This window comes from Dipodomys merriami, unplaced genomic scaffold, assembly GCF_024711535.1.
Source record: "Dipodomys merriami isolate MVZ:Mamm:240054 unplaced genomic scaffold, mDipMer1.0.p SCAF_3, whole genome shotgun sequence".
Taxonomy (NCBI): domain Eukaryota; kingdom Metazoa; phylum Chordata; class Mammalia; order Rodentia; family Heteromyidae; genus Dipodomys; species Dipodomys merriami.
Window position 1 is genome coordinate 40,198,164 of NW_027204492.1, and position 19,844 is coordinate 40,218,007.

At 36.4% G+C, this 19,844-nt stretch overlaps 1 protein-coding gene across 1 annotated transcript in view; it reads right to left on the reverse strand.

Moving 5' to 3' along the window:
* The window catches only part of Il1rapl2 (interleukin 1 receptor accessory protein like 2), a 1,139,514-nt gene that overhangs the window by 258,360 nt on the left and 861,310 nt on the right, over window positions 1–19,844 (reverse strand). The gene's annotated exons all lie outside the window — the stretch shown is intronic.

The following is a 19,844-nucleotide window of genomic DNA, read 5'->3' on the forward strand; positions in this document are numbered from 1 at the left end:
GTTAGTTATCCTTTATATATAATGGTCCTACTGAGTATACCAAGTCACTAGTATTAATGTGCAAGTGAAGCTACTATAGTTACCACCTGCTTCCTCCTAAAACTAGATATCATGTTTGACATTAAATTTTTGAGTGAAATGAACAAATTAACTCTTTCCTCTATTGTAGGAAAAGCTTTGTGTCTACATATAAAACCAAATCAATTGATTTGACTGAAATGATTTGTCAGTTTCCATGAAGTTAATGTAAGAACTAAAGAGAATTATTTGCTGGATTGAATAAATCTGTGGACTATACTTCCCAAATGTTATATACTCAGCACAATTTTTTTTTTGGTTGGTCGTGGGGCTTGAACTCTGGGCCTGGGTGCTGTCCCTGCACTCTTCAGCTCAAGGCGAGTGCTCTACCGCTTGAGCCACAGCTCCACTTCTGTTTTTTTCTAGTAGTTTATTGGAGATAAGAGTCTCATGGACTTTCCTGCCTGGGCTGGCTTTGAACCTCAATCCTCAGATCTCACCTGAGTAGCTAGGATTACAGGCATGAGCCACCGGTGCCCGGTTTATTGTTAATTTTTTTAAATTTGTCTTACTTAATCAGATTTCTAGAAAGTCTAAGTGGAAGGGAGGGAAAACCAGCAACTCATGAATTTCTAGGAAAGAAGGCATTTTGGAATTTGTATGCTAAAACCAATGAAATGGACTCTATCTGTTCAACACGATAGTGCCTGAAATCACATATCAAAGTCACTACTGTCATCATGACTTTCAACCACTCAAACCTACCAATGTCTCTGACATTTACTCGATGATAATAATCTGAACTTGTCACCTAGGAACATAAAAGCAACCAGAGTGTCATCTCGAGATATTTCTTGACATCTTTTATTTTCTCAGTGCCAGACAGACATTAATATACTACATTAATTTCCAACTCTGCATCTTTGTTTTAACTCTCTTTCCAATTTGGAAACAAATGGTAATAGTCAGCATAGCCAGCATATATTAAGTCTCCGGTGTTAGTATTCATTGCTCTAGTGTTATGTTTATTTTGTCAGTCATGGGGCCTGAACTCTAGGCCTGGGCGCTGTCCCTCAGCTCTTCAGCTCAAGGCTAGTACTCTACAACTTGAGCCACAGTGCCACTTCCTGCTTTTTCTGCTTATGTGATGCTGAGGAGTCGAACCCAGAGCCTCATGAATGCAAGGAAAGCACAATACCACTGAGCTACCTTCCCATCCTCTTAGTGTTACATTTTACAAACTTGTCTAAAGTCAAATGGATTTTTGGAAAATAAAGCAGCCATTTGAACTGACTTGTCTGATTTCTTCTGACAAATCTCTTCATTTGGAAAGATCTGTCTGTCCTCAGAAAAGTTTACTCTAATAACCATGATAATCATTTTATTTTTGAAATTCTAAAGCACTTTGGAGTCCTTGGAATCAATCAGTTGATTCATAACACGCACTACTTTGAGTAGGAATGCATCCTCTCTTTAATGGGTATGTGTTTTTTATGCTAAAGATTTTTAAACTCCTAGAACACAAGTGTCATGCCATATACAACTCAGCAAATGAAAAATAATTTTTGACATTAGGAAGTAATACAAATTCCCCAAATGAACTTTTCTCTGGTTCAAAGTCTTTCTATTAAAAAAAAGTGTGCTTCTGAGCCAGGTGGTAGTGGCTCATGTTTGTGATCCTACTCAGGGGGCTGAGATTTAAGGATCATGGTTCAAAGCCAGCTCAAACAGTATAGTCCATGAAAATCTTATCTCCAATCAACCACCAGAAACCTGGAAATGAAGCTGTGGCTCAAAGTAATATAGTGCTAGTGTTGAGCACAAAAGCTCAGGGACAGCGCCCAGCTCAGAATTCAAACCCCAGGACTAACAGACACACACACACACACACACACACACACAGACACACACTCACACACACACTCATACACACAAATGAGTACTTATGATAAGGTTCTTGGATTGCAAGGAACAAAAAAAAAACCCTTTTGCTAATTAAAGCAAAAAAGAATTTATTAGCAAGAGATCTGAAGATGATCAAGAAATCTGGGGAATTATATTTGGAAACAAAGAAGAAAGCAGGCCAGATCTAGATGTCGAAGTAAAAGAACACAATGATTTCATCTTCACCTAATTTTTAGATTAAACTGCTTTTGTGGGTATTTTAAATGATCTTGTTTTAATACATGTATGTATCTGCTTTTATCTCTAGGTTTATCAACTTAAGCATTATGAATATTGACTTATTGACTACCAGATAACTCTTTTGTATGAGATCAAATCACAATGGTTCCCTTGTAGATTGTTGGATGCTTAGTAGCATTCACAGCCTCTACCCACCTAGATGTCAGTAACATCCTCCCTTAGTTGTGACAATCAGAATACAGGTGATCAAAATCAGCTCCAGATGAGAACTATAATACTAAAAAATTTTTGATTTATGCTGGAAAGAAAAATGAATGCTAGATGATCAGAAGTATCAGGCCATAGTTCCTCTTTACCCAGCTTCAGAGGAATATTACATTACTTTTTATGTCAATGCATTCCTTGAGTCACATAGTATTAATAAGATGTACTGAAGTTGTGCAGATAAGTGGCCTTGACCACACATATCCACTCTCTAGGCAATATGTTGCATTGATTAAACAAAGATTTTGTTTTATACCAAATATTTCCCAAGTTTGGAAACAGTCATCAGATTTTGTCAATTGGTCACAACTTTTCACTGGACTAAATTCACAAAGTAATGCCAAAAAGCGACTATAACAACCCAGTGGTTGTGAACCAAAGTGTACAGTTCTGTAAGTATCCAAAGATTGCCTGACATTCTGAAGGAAGTGTGGATCATGGGAAAGAAAAGGGGAAAAACTTTCACATGGAAAGACCACAAAGAGTTACTTACTAAGCAAATTAGACTTAGGGAAATCCAAGAATCCAGCTTCCTATAATCATAACTTGTCATTGACTAGCTTGAAAGTATCATGAACACAGTTTTCATGAACATAGAATGAGTCCAGGAATTGCTATGCTCAGAACACATTAAAAGCACTATTACTCTTTGGAGCACTTTGTATTTTATTTGATTGGCTAATAATTGCTTGAGGAAAAAGTATAACTTTCTGAATTTATAACATAGACTTCCTAATTATGAATGATTGTGTGTATATTTTATTGGCCCCTTAATAGAAAGTCCTGAATGCTAGAAATCTTTCACATATAAGGTTACAAAGCTAAGGGCTCTCTATTTTTGGCACTACTTCAAGAAAACTGTGTAATTATTATTCAATATCATCCTTTTCTTCTAAAATATAACCTCAGAGAGGACCAGTTTTGGATTTAATGTACCTCCTTTGCCCTATTCTTCCTCATTCTGTGGTCTCTACCTTAGAGTAGATTCTTCCACAGCCTACATTTAAGCACCAATTGTTGTATCTCGATAATTCTTAAAACAAGTTGTAAAGACCACCTTGCACATTGAACTGTCTTTACTTTTGTGCCAATTAAGCGGCTTCAACTTAAAGCCTCCTGTTCTAGCTTAGTTTATTCGCTCAAGGTTAGCACTCTAAACCAGGCGCTGGTCTCTTATGCTTGTAATCCTAGCTACTCAGGAGGCTGAGATCTGAACATCACAGTTCAAAGCCAGCCAAGGCAGGAAAGGCTGTAAAATTCTGATCTCCAATAAACCATCAAAAAACCAGAAGCAGCACTGTGGCTCAATTGGTAGAGCCCTAGCCAAGACCTGAGGAACAGTTCTCAGGCCCAGAGTTCAAGCCCCATGACTGACATAATAAGAAAAAAAAGGTTAGCATTCTACCAACTAAGTTATAGCTCCACTTCTGATGTCTTGCTGGTTAGGTGGAGGTAGGAGTCTCATGGCTTTTCTACCCTGAACAGCTTTGAACCTGGATTATCAGATCTCACCCACTAGTAGCTAAGATTACAGCCAAGAGCCACCAGCATCTGACTAAGTTTAATCTTATTATGAATTTAGGACACTTGTTTTTCCTTTCATGTATTAAATTGCTTTCTAAGGTTTGTCTCTCAGTGTGGAATGTGAGGCTTTATTCCTTTATAGGATTTAACTAACAAGCACATACTAGGCCCTAAGACCCTTTCCTAACCCCTTGACATTGAAGTTGACAGAGTCAGCAGAAATCAATTAAATCAGATAAAATTATTTTCTTAAGATTCCAACCAACATTTATCATGAATAATCCTGTCACTCTGTAACATTTTTGGGAAAAAGATCCCAAAAATATTTTAAATAAATAAAGTGTTTTAAAAACCAAGCTTTGCTTCCACTTAAGCTTTTTATTGCATCCATCAACTACTCACTGTAGCAATTACTTTTTATAATTTTTTCTCTCCAAAACTCAAATATTCTCTGCCTTATTTATAACAGGGAACAGACACATGCTAATTTCATCTTGAAAAAGGATGCATTCTAAAGGTGGCCCAGCTATAACAGAGAAGCTGTGAGAGATTCAGTAAAAAAAAAAAAAAAAAAGCAATTCAGAGAATCATTCAGAGATGTTGTTTTCAATCCATTCAGATATTTTGATATGTATCTCATACACTTCTCTACCCTCATTAAAATTTTCTTTATTAAATACTTGTTACTGATGAGAAGTTCATGGTTTTTTTATGTGTATTTAGAAGGGAGAATTACTGAGAACCACTAAGAATCAGGTAGTAGGTCATATTCAGAGTATTAAAGTGATTTAAAAACCCACATTCTTGTTGCACTAAAAATACTCTTGCTATCATTTAAAGTCATTGCATGTGCTTGCCTTTGGTTACAACCTAGAACTTAAGAGTCAGTTAGTGTCTTTGAACAAATACGTGATTTTTTTAACAAGTAGATGTGTAAGTTTCTGGAGAATTACTTGGCAAGTCATTTGGCTATTGTCCCTGTACAACTCAGGACCTCCCTAGCAACAGGCTCAGAGCTTATACCCTATCCTGATATACAGTGGATGTGTCCTGAGGGCAGAGAATGGTCACAGCTGCTGAGAAGTTGCCCTGAAATGCCCTTTTCTCTTGCTCCTATATTTATTTCCACTAATATTTGAGTTCTGAGCAATGCATGAGCTTTGGGAAAGCTTGAGCTTAAAGGCAGGGCAATTTCTTCTCAATGCCATTTGACACAGGGCCCTTCTCTGGAGAGAATAATGTTTATTCAGCACAAATCTGCCCAGACATAAAGCAAGTTCTTCAAACTTGAAAAGAAAACAACCTTGAGGGAAATGGAAACTTAAACAGAGGTTATAATGCTAGTTTTTTCCCCTTCTTCACAGGGCATGCTGTTTTTCTACTCTTGCTTTTCCCTTTCAAGAAATATTTTACTTGTTTTATTTATTTTGCTAAAATAGTACTCTCCGAATTCATATTACTGAAATCAAACTATCATCCTATTACTATTTGTAGTTGCTATCAAATAAATTACACAACAGTGTACATCCAATTTGCACACATAATTTGGGATGCGCTAAAATAAATATTGAAGGTTAAACATAGGAGATGCATTAATTTATGCCTTGTACCAAGTCATCATCTAATCCTGTGGTTTCTGATCTTCTCAGTTCTAGAAATTTGGCCCAGAAAATGATGCCTAAGAATATAAGATAATGTAAGACAGATATATTTGGAGCTAGATAAACCATTAAAGGTCTTATTCATCTAATTACTTCTGCCTCCTCCTTTTCTCCCCTCCTTCTTCTTTGTTATTTTATATATGAGACAGGTACTTGAACTTGGTACTTTTCACTCATTGGATAATGATCTGGAAACTAAGCCTCACCTCCAACTTCCATCTAATTATTTTGATAGATGAAAAAACTGAAAAGGAGGAATGTAAGGCATGTATTCAACAGCATATTTCAAATTAGTGCTAAAACAAAGGACTGAAATCTATTTTTTGCTCTAAAGTCCAATATTTTTACTACTTCATCCTGGTTAACATAATTAAGCATGCAATGCCAGGTACTGTAACATTCATTTCTTTATTAAATACCTACAAGAATGTATAAAGCAGGTCTGTTATCAATTTTTCACATGCAAGAATTTGATGCTCATAAATATTAAAGAACTTGCCAGGGAAAGTTAATTTACTGAATTTTCTTATTTCAGGCAATTCAGGAAGAGGAATGTTGTGTAAATATCTTTTACTAGTGTAATTTTTGTGAATTTGTTACCAACAACTACTGAGACTGAGCAAATTTGTATACTTCCCTAATTTTATGTGTCCTGGTGAATTAATTCTTGTTTGTCTCTTTCTTTACTAAATATTTCTTGCAATATGAAATGGAGTTTTTGGAGTGTTTTTAGGAGTATAGCTCAAGTGTTATAGTGCCTCCTTAGAAAGCAAATGGCCCTGAGTTCAAACCTGAGCACTGCCTATGAAATAATAATAATAATAATAATAATTTGCCTAAAGTCATACTGATGGGAAATAAATGAGTCTAGGATTAAAGTTCAGACTATGTCCATTTTAATCAACCTCAATAGCCAGTATTCTATGCTATCACATGCATTTCTGGTTTTTACTTGACTGCTTTAAAAAAAAAAGTCAAAATACATCTTACTGGACCTTGGTTTTGGTAGGGCACATGTAATCCCAGAACTCAGGAAGCTGTGGTAGAAGAATTATGATTTCAAGGCTAGTCTGGGCTAAATACATAAATGAATAAAGTATATTTTATGTTTTCATATAAGCATCACCCAAAACTTGTAAGGTTATTAGTAAATTGATGGTGTTTTGAGGTGAATTGGTTGGACACTTGTAAATATATCTATATAATTCCATGTATCAAAGAGGGATGAAATTTAATCTTGGACTACTTGTCATTCATTATTTCAGTCAGTTATTACATGTTTATAGTTCTAGCAAAGTACTTTGGCCAATATTATGTGTGTCTGTTGGGAGTGAGGATTGAAAATACAAATTTGAAGAATAATAGAATCATATCAATAGGCTTAGTGTCATAAAACAGAAGAGGGTATATATACAAATGGCTATGGTGAATAGCAGGAACAGTAATTGCTTATTTTATTTTTTATTGCTACCGTAATAAGTTACTGCAAATAGTAGTTTAAATGATACACTTATTATTAATATACAGTTATGAGATGAAAAGTCTGATGTGAGTCTTACTGAATTAAAACTAAAGTGTGGTAAGCAGGTCTGGTTACCACTATAAAAACACTAAAAGTGAACCTTTTTTTTTCCTTTTCAAGTTTCCAGAGACTGTCCATACTTTTTGGTAATTTGACCTTATCTCCTCCTGAAGAGAACACCAAGTCCTTGTCACATTACCATTACCTCTTTTTCTGCCCCCCTTTCCTACTTTTAAAGACAATTTTGGTACATTGGGACCATCTAGATAATCCAGCATCATTTCCCCATTTTAAAGTCAAGTGATTAGTAACCATAATCCATTTTCAACCTTAACTTGCTTTTTCGAAAATCATACTTGATTTCTGACAGATGAGGATGTTAGGAGGAGGCATCATTCTATCATCATATACAAGAGGTAATCAACAAAAATATAAATAGAATTTTACAAAGGGAGATGTGACATTTTAGCTGGCATATGGATACACATTTGGTATATTTATCAATGGCGTTTACTGGTTTCATTTCATCCAAATCAGCTTGTGAATAAAATCTTTGTATTTCAAACAAAATTCCATCAAGGCAATTATTTTAAAGGATTGTGCTGGCATCAATACTTCTGTTTTCAGCATAATGGTTTGTTTATTTAGGGTTGCCAAAACTAATTTGATATTCATAGCCTGTCAGCATAATATTTTGTAATGTGAAAGATCAAGGAAAAGTAAAATAGCACTTAAGCCAGTTTAGCTACTTAGTGTTTTAATAGTCTCTAATGAGGAGGACAAACACATGTGGATATTACATAAGTAATTTCTTTAGAATCAACTATTTTATGAAAGGGATAACTTCTGATGAACAGAATACTCATTTTGTGGACATTAAATGTATTGCTATTTTCAGAATTTAGGAAGAAATTACCTCCTAATCAAGAGCCATTCTCACATAAAGATTTACTTAATTCAGACCCTCAAGTACAAAATAGGGCTCCTTCCAGTCATGGGGTTTATTGTTTTACAGTCTTGCATGTCAGCTATTTCAGATCTGTTATCTGTAGCTCTTCTGTTTGCAAGAGAGCAAGCCATCTGAATCATAATGAAAAGCCCATAAACTGTTGCAAACCAGGATGCTGCTTGCCTGTAACCTCAACACTCAGGAGCCTGACACAGGAGGATCATGGGTTTGAGTGCAGTCAAGGCTACATAACTAGAGAACTTATCTTCCAAACAAAACAAAGGAGAGAAAAGCCATGAATTGCAGGATGTTGTTGCATTGCAGATATGGAAACTTAGGTTTACTGATGTTAGATTATTCTAAGGACTCATCTCTAGAGATAAAAGGCCAGAACCAGGATTTAAATCCCAATTTATAGACTGTTTCTGTAGGCCCTCACAACATTTCTATGAGGTGAGGATTACTATTGTTTGTTTTATCATTAAAGTTAAGTTTCAGAGAAACTAGGCAACTTGACCAAGATTACCCAGCTAGCCAAAGTGGTAAAGCTATTATCCAAAACTGTGGTTTTGCACTTAATGCTGGGATCATTGTCCTGGATTCTCTCTAGGATGAATACGTAACAGTATTTTCAAATGAACTTAATCATAGTAGAATATTTGAAAATAATTTTGCTTTCCATTTTCATCACTGAAGTCACGACCTGGCCCTTAGCAATCTTGATTAATTTCCTACATAATGGCAACTCTCTAGGAGGTTTTCTAAGCTTGTTCCCTGTCTTCATAACACTGATGAGCACTAATTTAATTAATCAAATATAAGTTGATGATCTATGATGCTGAAATTGATTTTCAAATGAAGCCAATTATGACTGCTCACAGTTCCAAGGAGAAAATATAAGCTAAGTGATTTCAAGATGCAATTATTGAATACTGAAGAGTCAAAGAAAGGAGAAAAATCTCAAGTGAATTTACACAGCACTTTCCCCTTTCCATTATTATCTCATTAAGTCCATCTAGGGGGCTATGAAGGGATAAATTATTGCCTCCAGAAACCGAGATATAAAAGCTTAGGAATTTGTCCAAATAAGATGCCAGTCTCCTAAAACAAGGTGCCTTGTTTTTATGAGTTAACTTCATAACTTTGCACTCCAACTTTGGAGCTTTCAAGATGGTGTTATATTTTCTGATAAGTTAACCATATCCTGAGCATCTCTCGATATGTCTTTGTCATGAAATTGAGATCAATGCACAGAAGGTGAGACTACATGTTTAAGTAAGTAGTGTTTGAAATGCCATAAGGCAGGCTAAATGCTTTGGTTTATAAGTTATTCCCATCATAGTCATGCCTATGTGTATTTAAATGAAGTACCTTCCAAGCATTGTCTAATTCACCAAAGGGTCTATACATCTCCCCCAACACAGCCCCATTCCATCATCCCCTGGTCTGAGCTGACATATCCCCTGCACAACATTCTAGGATGGATGGAAACCCAGGTGTTCAAGTATGCTCTGGACTTCTGCTAAGTTCATCTGGTGCCATTGGATGTTTCTACAGCAAACATGCACTTTCTCTTAAAGTGCCCGTAATCAAGAAGTGGTCAGGTAATTTTTGAAAGAACAAAAGTCTGTTCAGGAAACACTTTTGAGGGGGTGGTGTCTTGGGGTTACAAAACAGGCAAAATTCTGCAGGAGGATATTACTGTCCTAGGTGACTCATTGTGTGCTGCTCTGTTTTGTTGCCTGGCAGACTACATATCTGACTGAAACACAGGTCTTCATGGTCTTTGTGTATGGGCTGATGACCTTCAGTGCTTTAGTGTGTTCCTGACAGCTGGAGCTTGTGATCATCTAGCCAATTCAGTCTTATCCTCAAAAAAGAAAGCGGTGCTGCTTAGTTTTTGAGAAGGGAAGTTCAGTTCCTGGGACAGCAATTATCTCCTCATCCTTGCCTGTTTTATGTCTATCCAGACCTTAGAAATGTCTGTAATGTTCATCAGCATTGGGCTGATCTCACCCTAATTCAAAGCAGATGGCTGCTTGTATGTTATGATTTTTATAGGGAAAGTCTCTCCCAACTTTCAAAACACCTGCCACCCACTATTTTGGTCACAAAACTCTCTAATGTTGCTTTTAAAAGCATAGACTCTAGATTAAGAATAGCTGAGCTGAATGCTCTCAGTCATTTGCTGTATGACCTTGATCATGATTTTTAACTTCTTCTAGGACTCAACTTCCTAATGCACAAACTATGGAAGATATCTGATAGCACTCTTTAGGATTGCTAAATAATAAATAGGAGTGTTAAATAACATCATGCTTCTGAAATAATAAACAGAGAAATGGCTCATAGTTTCATTCTCAATAAATGACAGTGAATATTATTGATTTGCCAATTAAGGAGAAAATTGAACTCTATTTCCCTCAAAGGAGCAAACCCAATTATTTATCCTATAGTAAATGAATAACTGAGAATAGTTATAAGATCATCTACAATAAGAAACTGGGGTAGCTAGCAGGTGTGTTTCAATAGAGTCTGCATACTTACAGAACAAGACTCTGATTTTATTGTCCTTCCACACTTAGCTCCTGCAAAACCAAAAGGAGATTAAGCTGGGTAGCTGGAGTTTCAGCCACATGTCAGTTCTGCTGAAAAGCAAATAGGCAAATTATTGGTTGACTAAAGAAGACATTTCATCAACTCAATGTGATATCTTCTACAGACTAAGTAATGTAAAACCAGATTCTTGTATTATCTGAGTCCTGAAATAAACATTTTAAGAGACCTATGTTCTAATTCTAGCTCCTTTAATAATTTGCAGCTAATGTTTCAATTGCTTAACTTCCCCAAATGGCAATGACAATTTCTTTGTGTCCATGTAAGGTTAATATGAAGATCAAATAAAATAAGGAAATATAAAATATCTAGGTGGTATAAAAACGTAACTCTAGCTGGGCACCAGTGGCTCACGCCAAAATCTAAGGATTTTGGTTTGAAGCCAGCCAGAACAGAAAAGTCCCCTGAGACTCTTATTTAAACCTGCAGTAGTGCTGTGGCTCAAGTGGTAGAGTGCTAGCCTTGAGAACAAAAAGGCTCAAGCCCTGAGTTCAAGCCCCACAACTGACAAAAAATGAACTTCTAAATGTATGAGCTGTAAAACTGAAAATATAACCCTAAAATCACCACTTCAATGAATGCATCCTGGAGAAAGTAGATGTCTTATGCCAATCTCAGGGGGTCCCTGAGGAGAATATATACAAGACCATTTTATTGTTTCTCCAGTGTTTAAAATATTTTCCCACGATAGCACTATATTTTGTGTTTAGTCTAAATTGAACTAACTATAATAAATAGATACATTTACTGAAGTGTTTTTCTGGAAAAGAGTATATAGCATTTATCTAGCACTTACTTTAAAGTAGGTACTCAGGACTTAGGTCCTAATTCACTTAATGTACCCAACAATTCTAAGTATGAAATATATACTATTATTTTCTGCATTTCACAGATAAAACATGGTGGCATCAAGAAATTATATTAGGTACTTGTGGCCATACAGAAATAGAATTAATCTGGAAATTTAGATAGCTTGATTACAGAGTCCCCAAGTATAATTTTAACAGTATTATGATCTATTTATATAGCATTTCAATGCTATTTATTCATGTATAATCTTATAAATATTCCTGTCCCTGCTCGCAATACATGACTCTCCAGCTTTCAGCCTTAACTTACAGAGATCTCAGCAGTAAGCTCATTACCTCCCACAGTTAATTATTTCAGTTTTTCACAACTCTATTAAAATTCTTCTTCACGTTTGGCTAAATTTTGTTTGTTTGTTTTTACCAATTAGTCCTACTTCTTCTTTCTGGAGTAACATAGAGTGAATTCAGTGTACCACTTACACAGTAATGTCTAAAATATTTTCAGAGAAATGTTTGGTCTTTTTCTCCCCCTGTCCTTCTGAAAATCTTCCCCTTTCTAGGCTAAACATGTCTAGTTTGTTCAATTGTTAATTGCTTTTTTAAGTGCATGCTTTTTGAAACCCCTTTCCACCCCAGACATCCTTTTTGGATGCAATTTAGTCTGTCAACTGGCCTCTTAAATATGGCATATTAAACTTAACACATAATTTGAGATGTCATCTAAAGTGCAATGGAACCAAAACTTCTCTTGTTTTGGACTCTACCTTTTTGTGATGTGGAGTAAGATGGAATTAGTGTTTTGGCAAAGTAGTCACTCTGTTCATGCCTTTAGCCAAATAAAATCCCAAGACTGTACTTTTGCAGTTGGATTTTTGGATGTGAATAAAAGTCTTACATTTTTTTCCTATTAAATATGATCTGGTTAGTTTCAACCCATCATTCCAAACTACTGAGCTCTTTTTGAATAAGAATTATATCCTCCAAAGTATTAACTGTCCCTCCCAACTTCCCCACATCTGACAATGTGATAAGTGTAATTTATATGTCATCTCAGTCACTGATAAAAAATGCAGAACAAGACAGTATCCTGAGAGAGGTCTCTCTGATAGTCAACACTGGTTCATAAATTTATGGTACCTGCTGACTGCCCAAATTCCCATACTGCACCATGCTTCTTTGGCTTTGCTTCACACTCTGGATCAGCTAAATATTTTGTGGAAGCAGTGAAAAGTCAAAATATATTACCCTTTATTTAAAATGATTAAGAATTTCAAGATAATAAGAGAAAATCATTAAACCAAGTACAGACCATTCAAAGTACAGGACTCTGTGTAACTGCACAGGTCACATAGCTCCTGTGGTCAGCCCCATCCCTACATTTTCACTGTGATAGAGACTGCTAGTTATGATCCCTTTTCTTCCTGAGTGCATACCTAGACCTCACATCTGCCAGTTTTCCTTAAAGTTACATGTGACCATATGTCTGAACTCCAGCCAATGCAATGCAAGTAAGAGGAATATTCACCATTTCCAGGTATGACCCATAAAAAATCTCCCACACAAGACTTGTCACGGTATTTTCTATTTGTTTGGATAATAATGGTGACCTTGGAAGTCCTGTGTTGAAGATAGTGAAATTTGAATAAAGAAGGAGTCTAGGTTTTTAAATAAAGAACACTTGATTACATTTTGTGCTAGCCAAAAATAAATTTGTATCATATCTCTTCCATTATGCATGTTTGAGTTTGTTGTCACAGCTGCTAATGTTACTGCAAATAATACATGTCCAGAATTATCCAGAAGGTGAGTTGATATTTAGATTCTAGGTTTCTGTACTACATCATAGAATCCAGTAGATTTGGAGTGGGAAAGAGGAATGTATACATTTGACAAAAGGTCAACAGCTGATTTTGGCAATAAGAAGAGTTTCCGTGCATGTTGGGATTTCCCCCCCTCCCTGCATTTTTTTCTATCACAATGCCTGTTGACCTATGTTATATTTCCACCTGGATGCTATTGCCAAGGTAAAATTTACATCGTTTTAAACTAATCAGGCCCATAAAGTAGAAACTTTATTCCTTAAGATCTAGTAGTCATCTAATAAGTATGGAATGGAAACTAGGCACTGGTGGCTCTTGCCGGTAATCCTATCTACTCAGTAGACTGAGATCTGAGGATCATGGTTTGAAGCGAGCTTGTGAGGGAAGTCCATGAGATTCTTATCTCCAATTAACCAGTAAAAAGCAGAAAGAGGAGGCATGGCTCAAGTAGTAGAGTATCAACTATTAGTGAAAAAGCTAAGGGTCAGGTGCTAAGGGTCAGGCTCTTAGTTCAAGTTTAGTACTGGCACAGAAAAGGGGATGGAAGTCAATGAAAATAATAGAAGAGCAAGGAGAAAAAAGCCTAGATTCCTGATCACTTCTTAAAAATACTACACTAGTCTCAATTCTGATTCTCTTTGCTTGAAAGACTCAACATACATGTATTTGAACAACTTTTTTTTAACAACTCTTTTTTTGTTTTTTTAATAACTTTTTATTATGAAAATACTGCACAGAGGGGTTACAGTTATATGAGCAAGGTAATGAGTACATTTCTTTTTTTTATTGTGAAAATACTGTACAGAGGGGTTACAATTACGTGGGCAAGATAGTGAGTATATTTCTTATCAAGCATTGTAGCCTCCTCCTTTGTTTACCCTTTCCCATCCCTTCCCAGCCTCGCCCCGCCCACCTACATAATCCTCCCCCCCCCACACCAAAGTTGTAAAATTCGTTTTCGACATGACAACTTGTACTTCTCATTGTTGCAATGGGTCCACCTGTATCCTTATTTAAACGACTTGTTTTTCCCCTTCCCCTCCACAAATTATACCGACATCAAATACAATGAAAGCAGGGGTTATACTGTGGGGGAGGGACATACAAAGCAACAAAGAAATAATCTTACAAATGCTTTAGAAACAAATGCATGAAAGAAAAAAACATTTAAATACATATCTTAGGGTTCATTTTCCTAACATCACCTTATCTGACCTTTTCTGGTTGACTCCTATATATACTAGATATTGCAAATAAGGGAAACCATGGGACCTATATTTCTTTGGGTCTGGCTTACTGCACTTAATATGATTTTTTTCCAAGTCTTTCCATTTCCTAGCAAATGGGGCAATGACATTCTTTCTGATGGAGGTATAGAATTCCACTGTGTATATACACCACATTTTCTTGATCCATTCATCTACTGAGGGGCATCTAGGTTGGTTCCATATCTTCGCTATGGTAAATAATGATGCAATAAACATAGTTGTGCTGGTAGCTTTAGTGTGGTCTTGTTTGTGAATATTTGGGTAAATGCCCAAAAGTGGGATTGCTGGGTCATAGGGGATCTCTATGTGGAGTCTTTTGAGGAACCTCCATACTACTTTCCAAAGTGGTTGAACAAGTTTACACTCCCACCAACAATGCAATAAGGTTCCCTTCTGTCCACATCCCCTCCAGCATCTGTTGTTATTAGAGTTCTTGATTTTTGCCATTCTAACTGGGGTGAGGTGGTATCTCAATGTTGTTTTGATTTGCATTTCATTTATGGCTAGGGAGGTTGAGCATTTCTTCATGTGTCTATTGGCCATCCTTCTTTCTTCTTCAGAGAAGTTTCTCTTTAAGTCATTTGCCCACTTATTTATTGGGCAGTTGTTTCTTTGAGGATTTGTTGTTGGGGGATTTAATATTTTGCGTTCCAAGTATATTTTAGATATGAGACCCTTGTCCGTTGTATGGCTAGTGAAGATCTTCTCCCAATCGGTGGGCTTTCTATTGATCTTGCTAGCTATGTTCTTTGCCATGCAGAAGCTCTGCAACTTCATGCAATCCCATTTGTCCAACCTTTCTTTGATTTGTTGTGTTTCCGGGTCTCTATTAAGAAAATTTCGGCCTGAGCCAAGGAGACCTAGGGTTTCTCCTATTCCATCTTGTAATGTTTTCAGAGTGTCTGCTTTGACTCCGAGGTCTTTGATGGATTTGGAGTTGATTCTGGTGCAGGGTGATATATAAGGATCTAGCTTTAGTTTTCCACAAGTAGTTAAACAATTTTGCCAGCATCATTTACTGAAGAGGCTGTCTTTCTTCCATTCTATTTTTTTTAGCTCCCTTATCAAAGATTAGATGGCTATAGGTCTGTAGGTTCATTTCTGGGTTTTCAATTCTATTCCATTGGTCCTGAGGTCTGTTCTTATGCCAGTACCAAGCTGTTTTGATTACTATGGCTTTATAGTAGAGTTTGAAATTTGGTATTGATATTCCTCCAGCAGTGTTCTTTCCGTTGAGGAGCGTTTCTGCTAATTGGGGTCTTTTATTGTTCCATATGAATTTTTGGATTGCCTTTTCTATTTCCTTGAAGAATGAGGTTGGAATTTTGATAGGTATCGCATTGAATTTGTAGATAGCCTTGGGAAGTATTGCCATTTTCACGATGTTAATCTTTCCAATCCAGGAGCATGGGAGTTTTCCCATTTTCTAAGTTCTGTTTTGATTTCCTTTTTCAAGTTTTTAAAGTTTTCATCATAGAGGGCCTTCACTTCTTTAGTTAAGTTAATTTCTAGGTATTTTATTTTTTGTGCGGCTATTACAAATGGAGTTGCTTTCCTAATTTCAGCCACACTTTTCTCATTGTTGGCATACAGAAAAGCCATTGATTTTGGGGGGTTAATTTTATACCCTGCTATTTTACCAAAGTTTTGAATCAGCTTGAGTAATTTGGGAGTGGAGTCTATGGGATTCTTTAAATACAAGATCATGTCATCTGCAAAGAGGGAGAGTTTTATTTCTTCTTTCCCTATTTGGATCCCCTTTATGCCTGCATCTTGTCTTATTGCTGTAGCTAGGCATCCTATTACTAGGTTGAAGAGAAGTGGAGAGAGTGGGCATCCTTGTCTTGTTCCTGAGTTAAGAGGAAATGGATTTAGTTTTTCCCCATGCTGGCTGTAGTTTTGTCATATACAGCCTTTATTGTGTTGAGGAATGTTCCATGGATTCCTAATTTTTCCAAAACCTTCATCATAAAGGGGTGTTGAATCTTGTCAAATGCTTTTTCTGCATCTATTAAGATAACCATGTGGTTCTTATCCTTGCTCCTGTGGATGTGATGAATAATATAAATTGATTTGCATATATTGAACCAGCTTTGCATCCCTGAAATGAATCCTGTTTGATCATGGTGTATGATTTTTTGGATGAATTGCTGAAGTCGATTGGCCAAAATTTTGTTGAGAAGTTTCGCATCAATGTTTATCAAAGAAATGGGTCTATAATTCTCTTTCTTTGATGAGTGCCTGCCTGGTTTTGGGATGAGAGTTATGATGGCTTCATAGAATGTGTTCGGTAGTGAACTTTCTCTTTCAATTTCATTGAAGGGTTAAAGGAATATTGGCGTGAGCTCTGCTTTGAAGGCCTTGTAGAATTCACCTGTAAATCCTTCCTGTCCTGGGCTTTTTTTAGATGGGTGAAATATTCAGTAGATGTCTGTTAAATCTAGTTGATGCATGAAGTTGTTTAGATCTGGAGTTTCTCTGTTGAGGTTTTGCCGAGTTGGTCTATCTAGTGGGGAGAGTGGTGTGTTAAAGTCCCCAACAATTAATGTCTTTGGATCTATGTGGGATTTGAGGGAAAGTAGTGTTTCTTGGATAAATTTGGGTGCTCCATTGTTTGGCGAATAGATATTCAGTATTTTAATATCCTCCTGAAGGAGAGATCCCTTAATTAGTATGTGGTGACCTTCTTTATCTCTTCTCACAAATTATAATTTGAAGTCTACTTTATCTGATATTAGGATTGCAACTCCCGCCTGTTTATGGGGGCCATTTGCTTGGTAGATTTTGCTCCAGCCTTTAGCATTGAAAATGTTTGTTTTTACGGGAAAGATGTGACTCCTGAAGGCAGCAGATAGAAGGATCTTGTTTTTTATCCAACTAGACAGTCTATGTTGCTTAATTGGAGAGTTAAGTCCATTAATGTTATAGATAGGACTGAGAGGTATTTGGGAGTTCCTGCCATGTTATCCACCTTCTTGGGGGCTGCAAAAACTGGGTTCTTCCTATGGTTCTTGGATTCTCAGTTTGGGTGCAGTTTCTTGGCCTTTATTGTGGTCTTGTTGGTTTTCTATGTGTAGGACATGTTTAAGAATCTTTTGTAGGGCTGGTTTGGTGGATATGTATTGTTTCAATTTTTCTTTGCTATGGAAGGTTTTTATTTGGCCTTCAGTTATGAAGGAGAGTTTAGCTGGGTACAGTATTCTTGGTTGATAGTTGTTTGTTTTTAGGGCATGGCATACATCATTCCAGGCTCTTCTTGCTTTGATTGTCTCTGCTGATAAATCTGAGGTGATTCTAATTGGTTTCCCTTTATAGGTGATTAATCTTTTCTCCTTCACAGCTTTAAGGATCTTTTCTTTGGTCTGTGTTGATCCTGTGTGGATTATAATGTGATGGTGGATGTCCTATTCTGGTCTGGTCTATTTGGGATTCTAAAAGCTTCTTGTATCTGAATAGGCCTATCTTTTTGCATGTTTGGGAAGTTCTCTGCTAGGATCCTGTTAAACAAATTATCTAGACCATTAACTTCTGTTTCTAGGTGCTCCTCTACACCCATTATCCTTAGCTTAGGCCTTCTAATGGTGTCTTCCAAGTTTTGGATAGATCTATCATATTTCTTGGACTTGTCTTGGATGGTTGTATGTTCTTTCTCTATAATATCTAGGCTGTCTTCAATCCCCGAGATTCGATCTTCTGCATGTTCTAACCTGCTGTCAAGACTTTCCACTTTGTTTTTTATTTCTTTTTCTTCTAATTGGTCAGCTTTGATGGCTTCAAATTCTTTGTCGAAGCTTTGTTTTATATCTTGTATGAACTTCTTTACTTCCTTAACTTGGTGTTCAGTGTTTATTCTCAAATCACTTAGTTGATTGGTTATGGTTTCCTTGGACTCCCATTCCTTCTTTTGGGTTCCATTCAGCATTCCCTTTGTGGTCTCCCTGACTTCCTTCCGCTCTTTGTTAATGGATTCCATGAATGCCTTTAGTGATCTTTGTGTATTCTCATCCTGCTCTCTCAATTCCTGTATTACTCTTTGCTTAGCTTCCTCACGTTCATGCCATTCCTGTAGTTCTCTTTGAGTGTTCTCAGCCTGCTCACGCCATTCCTGCCTTTCTCTTTCTGTATTCTCAAGCTGCTCACGCAAATCTTGTATCAGTTTTTGAGTAGCTTCCTCACGCTCATGATATTCCTGTATAATGCTTTGGATTGGCTCCTCTCTCTCCCTATCACGCTCATACAGAGTCCTTTGTAGGTTTTCAATCTTTTCATTTATCATGTTTTCTAGCAGTGTTTGTAGAGGTATTTGGGAATTCTCCTCTGGATTATTCATTATCTGTTCTGTCCCCTGATTATCATGAGTGGGAGTTGAGATACCTGGACTTGCCATTTTTCTTTTGTTTTTCTGGCTTACTCTGCCCATTTGGGATGAAAATAACACCAGTTTTGTGCTAGAACACTATCTTAAGGCAAGCATCAACCAAAGTCTGAATTTGCACAGTCAATAGTCTGCAGATACAATCTAGTTCAACAGATACATCTATTCAATCTCAAACAACTATATATTAATAGGCTACGAACCTGAAAGAAGAATTTGGTAAACCAGAAATTATTAGGTTTAGGAAGAGCTGTGGGTAAAAAATAGGAATAGAGTGATGTGGGGAGGCACAGGGATTGTTAACTACGTCCCAATCTCAAAACAGGAAATAAGTTGGATAGGATGAAAGTAGAGAGAGAGACAAAAAGAAGAAAGAGAAAGGGAACAAAAAGAGACCAGAAAAAATAAAAAGGTAAAAATTAGAAATATTATACTTATCGAAAACAAATGATTCAGAGAAGAACGTGAATATACTGAGAGAAGGGGAGGGATATAAAGGAGATGTGAAAAACTTAAAAATAAAAATTCTTAAAATATTATATAGGTATAAAGGGGTAGTACTGCTATTAAGGAATTTAAGTCTAAGAGGTTTTGAATTGAGTAATAAATTTGTGGATTAAGTGTGTACACAATGGGGGATAAGGTATAATAATCGACTATGGGTTTATCTGAGGATGTGTAGAACAACAGTTAAGTCACATAAAGAAGAACGAAAGAGAAGAAAAGGTGAAAAGCATAAGAAAGAAAGAAAAAAGATTAGAAGTTCAGTAGAGCTAAACAAAAAACAAAAACAAAAAACAAAAAAAGAAAGAATAACGCACACACTTATACCCCTAAAATAAAATTCTAAGAGGAAAAAGAAAATTACTAGAA